The sequence below is a fragment of the Rosa rugosa genome, chromosome 2, assembly GCF_958449725.1.
Source record: "Rosa rugosa chromosome 2, drRosRugo1.1, whole genome shotgun sequence".
Lineage (NCBI taxonomy): Eukaryota > Viridiplantae > Streptophyta > Magnoliopsida > Rosales > Rosaceae > Rosa > Rosa rugosa.
In genome coordinates, this window is record NC_084821.1 from 34,303,149 (window position 1) to 34,313,110 (window position 9,962).

The following is a 9,962-nucleotide window of genomic DNA, read 5'->3' on the forward strand; positions in this document are numbered from 1 at the left end:
ATCTTTGGATGCACAACATCAGCACATTACCGTCATTCTCTCCTCCCTCCCTTTTCATATTTTATTTTATTATTTTTATGCGTAGCTAAATTTCCCATAGTTAGGAGTGCTTTCAGCCGTAGTCATGATATTGGCGTTTTATAAATATGTTTCTTGAATTTCGGTTAACGATTCATTGGTCTATCATTGATTAATCTTGTATGTTGTTCGAGGTGGCCAACACTAGTAAGCATGCTAGCTTATATTGTTATGAATGTTTTGTATGATCGTCCATGTCTACTTGCGTTCTAGAGTAGCGATTGAATGACTTGAACCCCATTCTTATGAATCGGTACCGAAATTTCCTAGCTTTACTTAAAATCTTTTTGTTCTTGATGACTTCTAGGTAAGAGCTGTGTAAGAGCATCACTCTAGGTTCCATGTTAGAAGCTAGTTAGGATGCACAAATCGTGCACTTAATATATCAAGTATATAAAAGGTTAATAGGTTAAGTTCAACACATCATTGGCTTAACTTGAGTAACGATATCCTAATTTAATTGAAATATCTTAGTAACATATCATAGGTGTAGTCATTGTCTAATGGTGAGAAGTAGTTCCTAGATAGATTTTTATTATCAATTTTTAAAATCCTAAAATAAAAACTCAACAACAGTTTTCTATTTTTGTCATCTTTCTGTTCTTCATTTTCTTTTATTTATTTGACATGCCAAATAAACCCTAAAAATCGTGAAACTTTGTCAGTCTTTAGTTTAGTGTGTCTAGATAATCTCTATAAATTTTCGTTTTATTTAGAGTAGTTTAGAGTTATCTTCCAATCAGTTCTTTCATATTGGACAGATTTGGTTTTTAATTTTAGACTGAGCCATAGATTAGTGATTTAGATTCAATCCTCTGCGGAAACCCCTACTTTCCTATACTATGATTGACTAACAAGTGTGATTGCATGGTTAATTTATACGCCTATTTTAGTTTGACCAACTCTTTGAGTTTAATGTTTGCATTTATTCATGTTGGAATGAAGTACATGACATGAGATTTCAACAATACAAGAGAGGGATGCTCGTTTGTCTTTTAATTATAATGTGAATATGTTGCTTTGCAGTATGTCTCAATAACATTTGCATAACAGCATTTTAATTTCAATGAGAACAAGTGGTTAACAATGATAGCTCTGATGGAAAGGCATCTCATCAAATGGGACTATGAAATTTCACATGAGTTGATAAAACATTTCTATTGCGAATGGATTCAATGAGAGATATATTTGCAGATTATATCTATCGAAAAATGGTTGTATAACTAATGTTTTAAATTATGTAGAATGAACAGTATTCAAAACTCATGTCGAGGGTGGATGTCCATCTTATGGTATATGTAAACGACTATAAGATGGAAATCCACCATCATGTCATCTTTTGGTATATGTAAACTATTATAAGATGGAAATCTACGCACCCTTAACATGATGGACATCCATCCTCAACATGAGTTTTGAATATTATTTAGTCTACCTAGTTCAAAACCTTTGTTATAACAACTATTTTTCCACACACACCCACACACAAGGTCCTTTTAGTGAGGGGCTCCTTTCTTTGGCCATTTTAAGGGATCATTTATTAGAGCAACATTTCGGTCACATATCAACATCTCGACCTTTCAGTTCTTTAGTCTTTATGAATAGATCAGTTCTGTAAACTTTCAGCTAAATTGATAATGGTTAAGGTACCGAACTAGATAAAATCAACAAACAAACCGAATATGTCCAACATGATCCGTTCATGTTCATAATGGTAAATCATGATTATGAACGCCTTAATAATGAACGGTTGAGATGCCGATATATAATCAAAAACTAGGCCTCACAAGAGATCTCTTAAAATGGCTAAAAAAAAGAGATATCTTAGTAGAAGGGTCACACACACACACACACACACATATATATATATATGCCCGTTTTCGTGATAACCTCCTTACTTTAGAATTTGAGGATTTGTATTATTTTACACTAGCATATGATCTAATTCAATGATTTTAACCGTTGATCCTTTAGATTCTTATGCAAGAACTAAATTCATAATCATTTGGTCATTCAACATTGTGTAAACAAATGTAGCCCGTTAGATAAAATTAGAACTAATATTATACTAATCAAATGGTTAATGGTTTTTTGATTTGGCTAATTTTTTGTAGGACTCATATAAACATATCTAACTAGAGAATGAATGGTTTAGATGATTAAAGTTTATGCTAAAAAAAAAAACCTCACATTTCAAGTTTAAGGAGGTCCTTTCTAGATCCTCCTTCTATATGTGTGTGTGTGTGTTATTGCAAATGAAGGTGTGTATGTGTATTACTGCAAATGAAGAAGTTGAACTTTTATTAATTTACTAATTTGAGATGTCAAATGCAAGTTGAAAAACATGTACAAATAGCATATATATCAAATCAAATATGGATCATAAGAAATTCCAATAGAAGAGATCTCTAAATCACCATCTATGAGCTGTCTTACCGTAAATTGAGTCACATGGGTAGAGCTATTTAGAACCTCAAACCCTTTCCAATTTACTCTTCCGCTTGTGTTTGCAGCAGGCTTGTTTGGCGTACTCAATATAACTAATCGTGTCTATTGATGATATGTTTTTCCAATCCAACTAACTAATTAGATCCGTGAAAGTATCTAGAAAGCTCTGCATCATGACTATAGTAGAGCAATTCGAATATGCTTCCTAGATACACTTGTATTTGGAACTTTGAGTTACCAAGTTCTATACTTGCAGTAATAGTGCAATTGTGGATAACTATGGTAATAGTGCTTATGGAGTCTCATGTAGTAGAAATCACCACCTCCATATGCTCAATCGCCTTCACACTAAAATTGTACATTGTTTCACCTTCAATCAAAAATCTTTGCTTCCTGATCAATTCAATCAAAAACACGCAAATAGCCTCCACCGCATTCAATCAACAACACAAATCCTACTCTAGCATGCCTAATTTTTTTAAAAACCCTAAACAACCGCATTGCAATATAATTAGGTTTTGAAAATTAAACCCAAGGCTCATCTTCATGATATTTGGGCGATCGAGAACCTTGATGGCATTTCCATAGGTAGAGTAGAATTAACGCAAAGACGAGAAATATGGAAATAATTAGAGCGAACATTTCCTCCATCATCGTTTTGATATCTCACGCTGCCAACAACACCACCATGAAATGTGACGGACTGGCGTTCTAGTGGTTGTCCACCATATATATTACAATTTTGTAGAACTAGTTTAGCATGACCAAAAATAAAATCTACTGTACCATGGATTTCGCAATCTATGAAGAACTAAATACCAAGTTGTGTATAAAGAGTGTCTTGGAATCCTACGATTCTACATCTATAAAACACATAGTAGTTGAAACTACTCCGGACTGCCACGACTTCCCTTGCTTTTGGCCCAGTGATATTTTCGAATGTGATGTCTTGCGCCAAGAATCTATCCCCTTCAATTGCTAGTGTTGCACTTTCGAATGTGCAAAGTCCTCCAATATGACTTCTGTTGTCGGTGACTATTTTGTCAACTTCCTATCGAGAAAAGTGATTCCACCTTTCTTTGCCAATGATCAGTATCTCGTGATATACTTTGGCTTTGATTTTTATCGTGGAGTGATTGAGGCTATAATTTGGTACAACGTTGATGACATCCATTATCATTGTGAATTCTTCTGATATGTTTTGTTGGGTTTCCATACATAGTTGACTTAATGAGATTTTTGACTTGTGTTTAAATCAATTTGAATTGGGTTTCCGTTGATGAAATGTCTTTTGTAATTAGGACCATACATCACTAAAACTCTTGAAAATCTTAAAAATCTAAAAAAAAAAAAAAAGGATGAAAACCTTTCTCTTCATCAAAATTATTATTATTTATGTAAATATTAAGAACTCGATGATTGGATTGGTACCAGCGATATTGAGATAAATGTCATATTTCATGTTATCAAGATTAAAAGTCTCATCCACAAATTCCATGTAATTTATTTCCTAATTCTTATTTTTTAAAAGCGTTAAATGAGTAACTGGGAAAATAATATTGCTCCTAGATGCTCATGAGTATTGGATGATACTCCAGGAGCAAAAAAACTTCATCATTAGATTGATGTATCAGCCCCCATTATTTGTGGTTTTTTTTTTTTTTTAGGTAGAATACTATTGTTATTTATCAAAGTGATTTGCTTACAAAAATTACAATATATCCAGGGAATGAGGTATGGATGTTGGTAACAGGAGGCTTCTAGAGCAAGTGCATGTCAAAACGTGGAGCTACACAGGGAACCAAAAAGCTAACGCAGTAAGCCAACTACACTTGAAAGAACTATATAGGATGATTAGTTAGCTCTTGAAACAGCCTACCATCAATCATGGATAATACATGATCCAACAACGAATCATCATTTCCGTGAGCTTCTCGCGCCTCTTCAATCAACTTTTTGAGAGAAGATTTGTCATGCTCATTGTCCCTCATCATCATACGCCCAATTTCATAAGGAGTAAGGGCGCCACTTTCCACCCCTCTCTTCAAAAGCATCGTACAAATCTTTAGAGTGATTTCAGACTTCATAAGGTCAATCCAGTTCTCCTTTAACAATGCGAAATCTTTTTCTGCCTCAAGATCTCTGATGTAGTTAACAACATCAGCTGAATATGAGGATTGTGCCTGAGGCCATTCTAGCTATTCAAACTTGTAGCCTGCTTCAAAATTAGCATTGGTTGGCAAGCAGCAACCATGATCAATAGGAATTAGTTTGCCATCATGGGCAACCAACATATATGCCATGTGTCTATCTATGTTAGCAATTCTAACATCCAAAACTAATATCTTATGCTCATCATGAGTCGAAAAACAGCTACAACCAAACTCATCTGAACTTCCTTTGTGCTTCACATACTTTTGCAGTGAACATTATGCCAAAAAACAAATCAGACAACATATTTCCAACAACAGCGAAAATTTTAACTGTCATCTGATATAATTAGACAACAGCAAGAATTATTCTATTGTCCAAATTTTCGATTCATTCAATAGTTATTACATTGTTGTTGTGCAATTGTTATTCAAACGATGGTTATATTTTGATGTTGTCTGAGTGAGTTATTTCATACAACATTTATTACATGACTGGTGTGCAATTACTATTTAGACAATTGTTGTGTTTTGATGTTGTCTAACCGATTTAATTCAGACAACAGTCGTTTTTTGCTACTTTATTATATTTTGTAACTCTCTTTCAGACAATGGCTTCAGACAATAGTTATCTATTGATACTTTATTGTTGTGCAATTACAATTTAGACAATGGTTCAGTTTTGATGTTGAATGACTGATTTTATTCAGACAACAATTATTTATTGCTACTTTATACTGTTGTGAAACTCTCCTTCATACAATGGCTTCCAACAACAGTTATTTATTGATGTTTTAATATGTTGTGCAACTCTGCTTCAGACAATGGCTATGAATTTATGTTGTTTGAGTTCTACACTTAGCCAAAACCCAATTTTTAAAACTGATGCAGAACGGATGGCAGCCCAATTCGAAGAACAGTTGGATCGTGCTAAAGGAGGAAAACGAAAAGTAACTAGTAGACACGAAACAGCTCGGTGTCCGATTGGGACGTGCCTTACCTTTCCGGAAAGGGAATCGTGCCAGAAACAAGACTCATTGCTTTGCCATGAGCTGTGGCATTTTTCGGGCTTTCGGGCTCGTTTAGGGCCTCAAAACTGCATTTTTCTATTTTTCGGAGTTTTGGTTTTCCTAGTTATTTTTGGGTTGTTTTCGTTTTTACCCATGGGCTTTAGGGTTTCATTGTTAGTCGCCTTAGGGTTACTTTTCTCTTATTTATGCAGCCGCAAGCGGCTGCAGAACCTATCTTTCATCTTTTATCAATAAAAATAGAGAATTTTCTCTTTTATCTCTGGTGGACTCCAGAACCCTTTTGTTAGGTTTATTGCTGGTAAACCTAGTTATCAATCCAACTGCGTCAGGTGGTATCAGAGCAGGTTTTCCCTGTCTCTTTTATTTGCCTTAGTAGCAATGGGTGAAGTTACGAAATCAGATATTGAAGCTCTTACAACAGCGTTTACCGCTGCCATCAATTCCATGAATAATCAGATTGGAGAAATTCGTGGATTGTTGGATGAGAGGAACAACAACAACAACAACAACAACAACAATAATCGGAATAGAGGCGGGGAAGGAGGCCAGCGAATTAGGGCTCCACGTGGTGAAGTTGTTGTTAATACTTCAGAATCTGAGTCTGAAGAAGAAATTTTGCAACATGAACAACAGGGACAAGCTGACCAGGATTACAAAGTCAAGGCCGAAATTCCTTTCTTTTCGGGCAACTTGGGTGTAGAAGATTATCTGGATTGGCAGCTTCAGGTGGACAGATTCTTTGAGATTATGGAAGTGCCTGAACACAAGCAGGTTAAGCATGTTGCCTAGAGATTGAAGAGTATTGCTGCAGTATGGTGGGATAAGTTGCAGAACACTCGAAAGAAGCAGAGGAAGCAGGGTGTTAGAACATGGCGAAGAATGAAGCAGTTGATGATGGAGAGATTCTTGCCAGATGATTATGAGCAGATTCTACACAGGTTGTATATTGAATGTGTCCAGGGAACTAGGACAGTGGCTGATTACACAGCTGAGTTCTTACGCTACTCAGAGCGTAGTGAACTAGGAGAAACTGAAGGCCAGAAGGTGGCTCGCTATGTCAGTGGGCTGAACCTTCCATTCAGGAGAAAATTAGGTTACAAACTGTTCATACTATGGCCGAAGCTTCAAACCTAGCATTGAAGGCAGAGTTATTAGAGAAGCCTTCATGAGCTTCTTCTTTCCAGAGATATAACTACCAAAGGAGCACAGATTTGGCTAACTCCTCAACTGACAAGGGTAAAACCACACTGCAGAAAACAGAAAACGCTTTTAGGGCTTCCAATCCTCCTTTTAAAGGGGCTGGCAGTTCTAACAGTTCTAGTGGTGCTCAAAACAGGGCCCCGAACCAGAGGCTTAATAATCCTTATGCTAGACCTACAACAGATGTCTGTCATCGATGCAACAAGCCTGGGCATAGATCTAATGTGTGTCCTGAGAGGAGACAAACTGCTCTTATAGGTGAATATGATGAAGATGAAGAAGAAGGAGGAAGAGGTGACTATTATGATGGGGCTGAGTTTGCGGAGGAGGAGTCTCCTGAAAAGGTTAATATTGTGTTGCAGCGGGTCTTATTATGTCCTAAAGAAGATGGGCAGCGAAGCAATATTTTCAGGTCATTTTGTTCCATCAATGACAAAGTGTGCAATTTGATTGTGGATAATGGGAGCTGTGAAAACTTTGTAGTCAAGAAGCTGGTGGAATACTTGCAGTTACCTACGCAGCCTCATGAAGCACCTTATTCCCTTGGTTGGGTCAAGAAAGGTCCACAAGTTCGAGTTACTGATTCCTGCAAAGTACCGGTATCCATTGGTAAGCATTATAAAGATGAAGTTCTGTGTGATATTATTGATATGGATAATGGGAGCTGTGAAAACTTTGTAGCCAAGAAGCTGGTGGAATACTTGCAGTTACCTACGCAGCCTCATGAAGCACCTTATTCCCTTGGTTGGGTCAAGAAAGGTCCACAAGTTCGAGTTACTGATTCCTGCAAAGTACCGGTATCCATTGGTAAGCATTATAAAGATGAAGTTCTGTGTGATATTATTGATATGGATGCTTGTCATATTTTATTTGGACGACCTTGGCAATATGATGTGGATGTGATTTATAAAGGCAGAGATAATGTGATGATGTTTATGTGGAATAGTCATAAAATTGCTATGGCTCCTGTGTGTCAATTTGAGAAATCTGGTGGAAAGAAAGGGGAGAGTTTTCTGACCTTGTCTAGTAGTGAATTTGAGATGGAGGAGGCCTTTAAAGAATCTGAAGTTTTCTGCCCAGTGGTGATAAAGGGGTTGTTGGCTGCAGAAAAGGAAGATGTGGTGATCCCTAAGGAAGTGCAGAATATGTTGGGAGAGTTTGAAGAGTTGATTTCAGATGAGTTGCCCAACGAACTACCACCTATGAGGGACATTCAACATCAGATTGATTTGGTTCCTAGAGCTAGTTTGCCAAATCTGCCACATTACCGAATGAGTCCCAAGGAGAATGAGATTTTGAGGGAGCAGATTGAAGACTTGTTGAAAAAAGGGTTCATTCGTGAAAGCATGAGTCCTTGTGCAGTTCCAGTCCTCCTTGTTCCTAAGAAGGGCAATCAATAGCGGATGTGTGTTGATAGCAGGGCCATAAATAAGATAACTGTGAAGTACAGGTTTCCCATTCCTCGTTTGGAGGACATGCTTGATGAACTGGAGGGTTCCAAAGTGTTTACCAAGATAGATCTTCGAAGTGGTTACCACCAGATTCGAATCAAGCCAGGAGATGAGTGGAAGACAGCTTTTAAGAGCAAGGATGGCTTGTTCGAGTGGATGGTTATGCCATTCGGGATGTCTAATGCACCCAGCACTTTTATGAGGCTTATGAACTAGGTTCTTCGTCCTTTTATTGGTTCCTTTGTCGTGGTGTATTTTGATGATATATTGATCTATAGCAGGACCAAAGAAGAACATCTGGTACATTTGAGACAGGTTTTGGGAGCTTTACAGGAAAATAAACTGTACATTAACCTAAAGAAGTGTACTTTCTGTACCAACAAACTGTTATTTTTGGGATTTGTGGTTGGAGAAGAAGGCATTCAGGTTGATGAAGAGAAGGTGCGAGCAATAAGAGAATGGCCAGCTCCAAAAACAGTTTCTGAGGTGCGGAGCTTTCATGGTTTAGCTACTTTCTACAGGAGGTTTGTGAAGAATTTCAGTACCATTACTGCCCCTATTACTGAATGTTTGAAGAAAGGCAAATTCCAATGGGGAGAGGAACAAGATAAGAGTTTTGCCTTAATCAAGGAGAAACTTTGTACTGCACCAGTTCTTGCCCTTCCTAATTTTGATAAAGTATTTGAGGTTGAATGTGATGCTAGTGGCGTGGGGGTAGGTGCTGTGTTGTCACAAGAGAAGAAACCCGTAGCATTCTTTAGTGAAAAGCTGAGTAAAGCTCGTCAGAAGTGGAGTACTTATGACCAAGAATTTTATGCAGTGTTCTGGGCATTGAGGCGATGGGAGCACTACCTGATTCAGAGGGAGTTTGTGCTGTTCACTGATCATCAGGCCTTGAAGTACCTTAATAGCCAGAAAACTGTGAATAAGATGCATGCAAGGTGGGTGAGTTTTCTGCAGAAATTCCCTTTTGTGATTCAGCATAAATCTGGTACTCTTAACCGGGTTGCAGATGCTTTGAGTAGGAGGGCTTCCTTGCTGGTCACTTTAGCTCAGGAGATTGTGGGGTTTGATCTCTTGAAGGAGTTGTATGAGGAAGATATTTATTTCAAGGAGATTTGGGCCAAGTGCAGCAACAATAATGCAGTTGCAGATTTTTATGAGAATGAAGGATATTTATTCAAGGGCAACCGGCTATGTATCCCTAGTTCTTCATTGAGGGAGAAACTGATCAGAGATCTGCATGGAGGGGGATTGAGTGGGCACTTGGGCCGAGACAAAACTATTGCTAGCCTTGAGAAGAGGTATTTCTGGCCACAGTTGAAGAAGGATGCAGGAACTATCGTGAGAAAGTGCTACACCTGCCAGGTTTCTAAGGGTCAGTTCCAAAACATAGGTCTTTATCTACCTTTACCTGTTCCTGAAGATATTTGGCAGGATCTTGCTATGGATTTTGTGTTGGGTTTACCCCGTACCCAAAGGGGTGTGGATTCAGTGTTTGTGGTAGTTGACAGGTTCTCCAAGATGGCGCATTTCATCGCATGTAAGAAGACTGCTGATGCTTCTAATATAGCCAAACTGTTCTTCAGGGAGGTGGTTCGTTT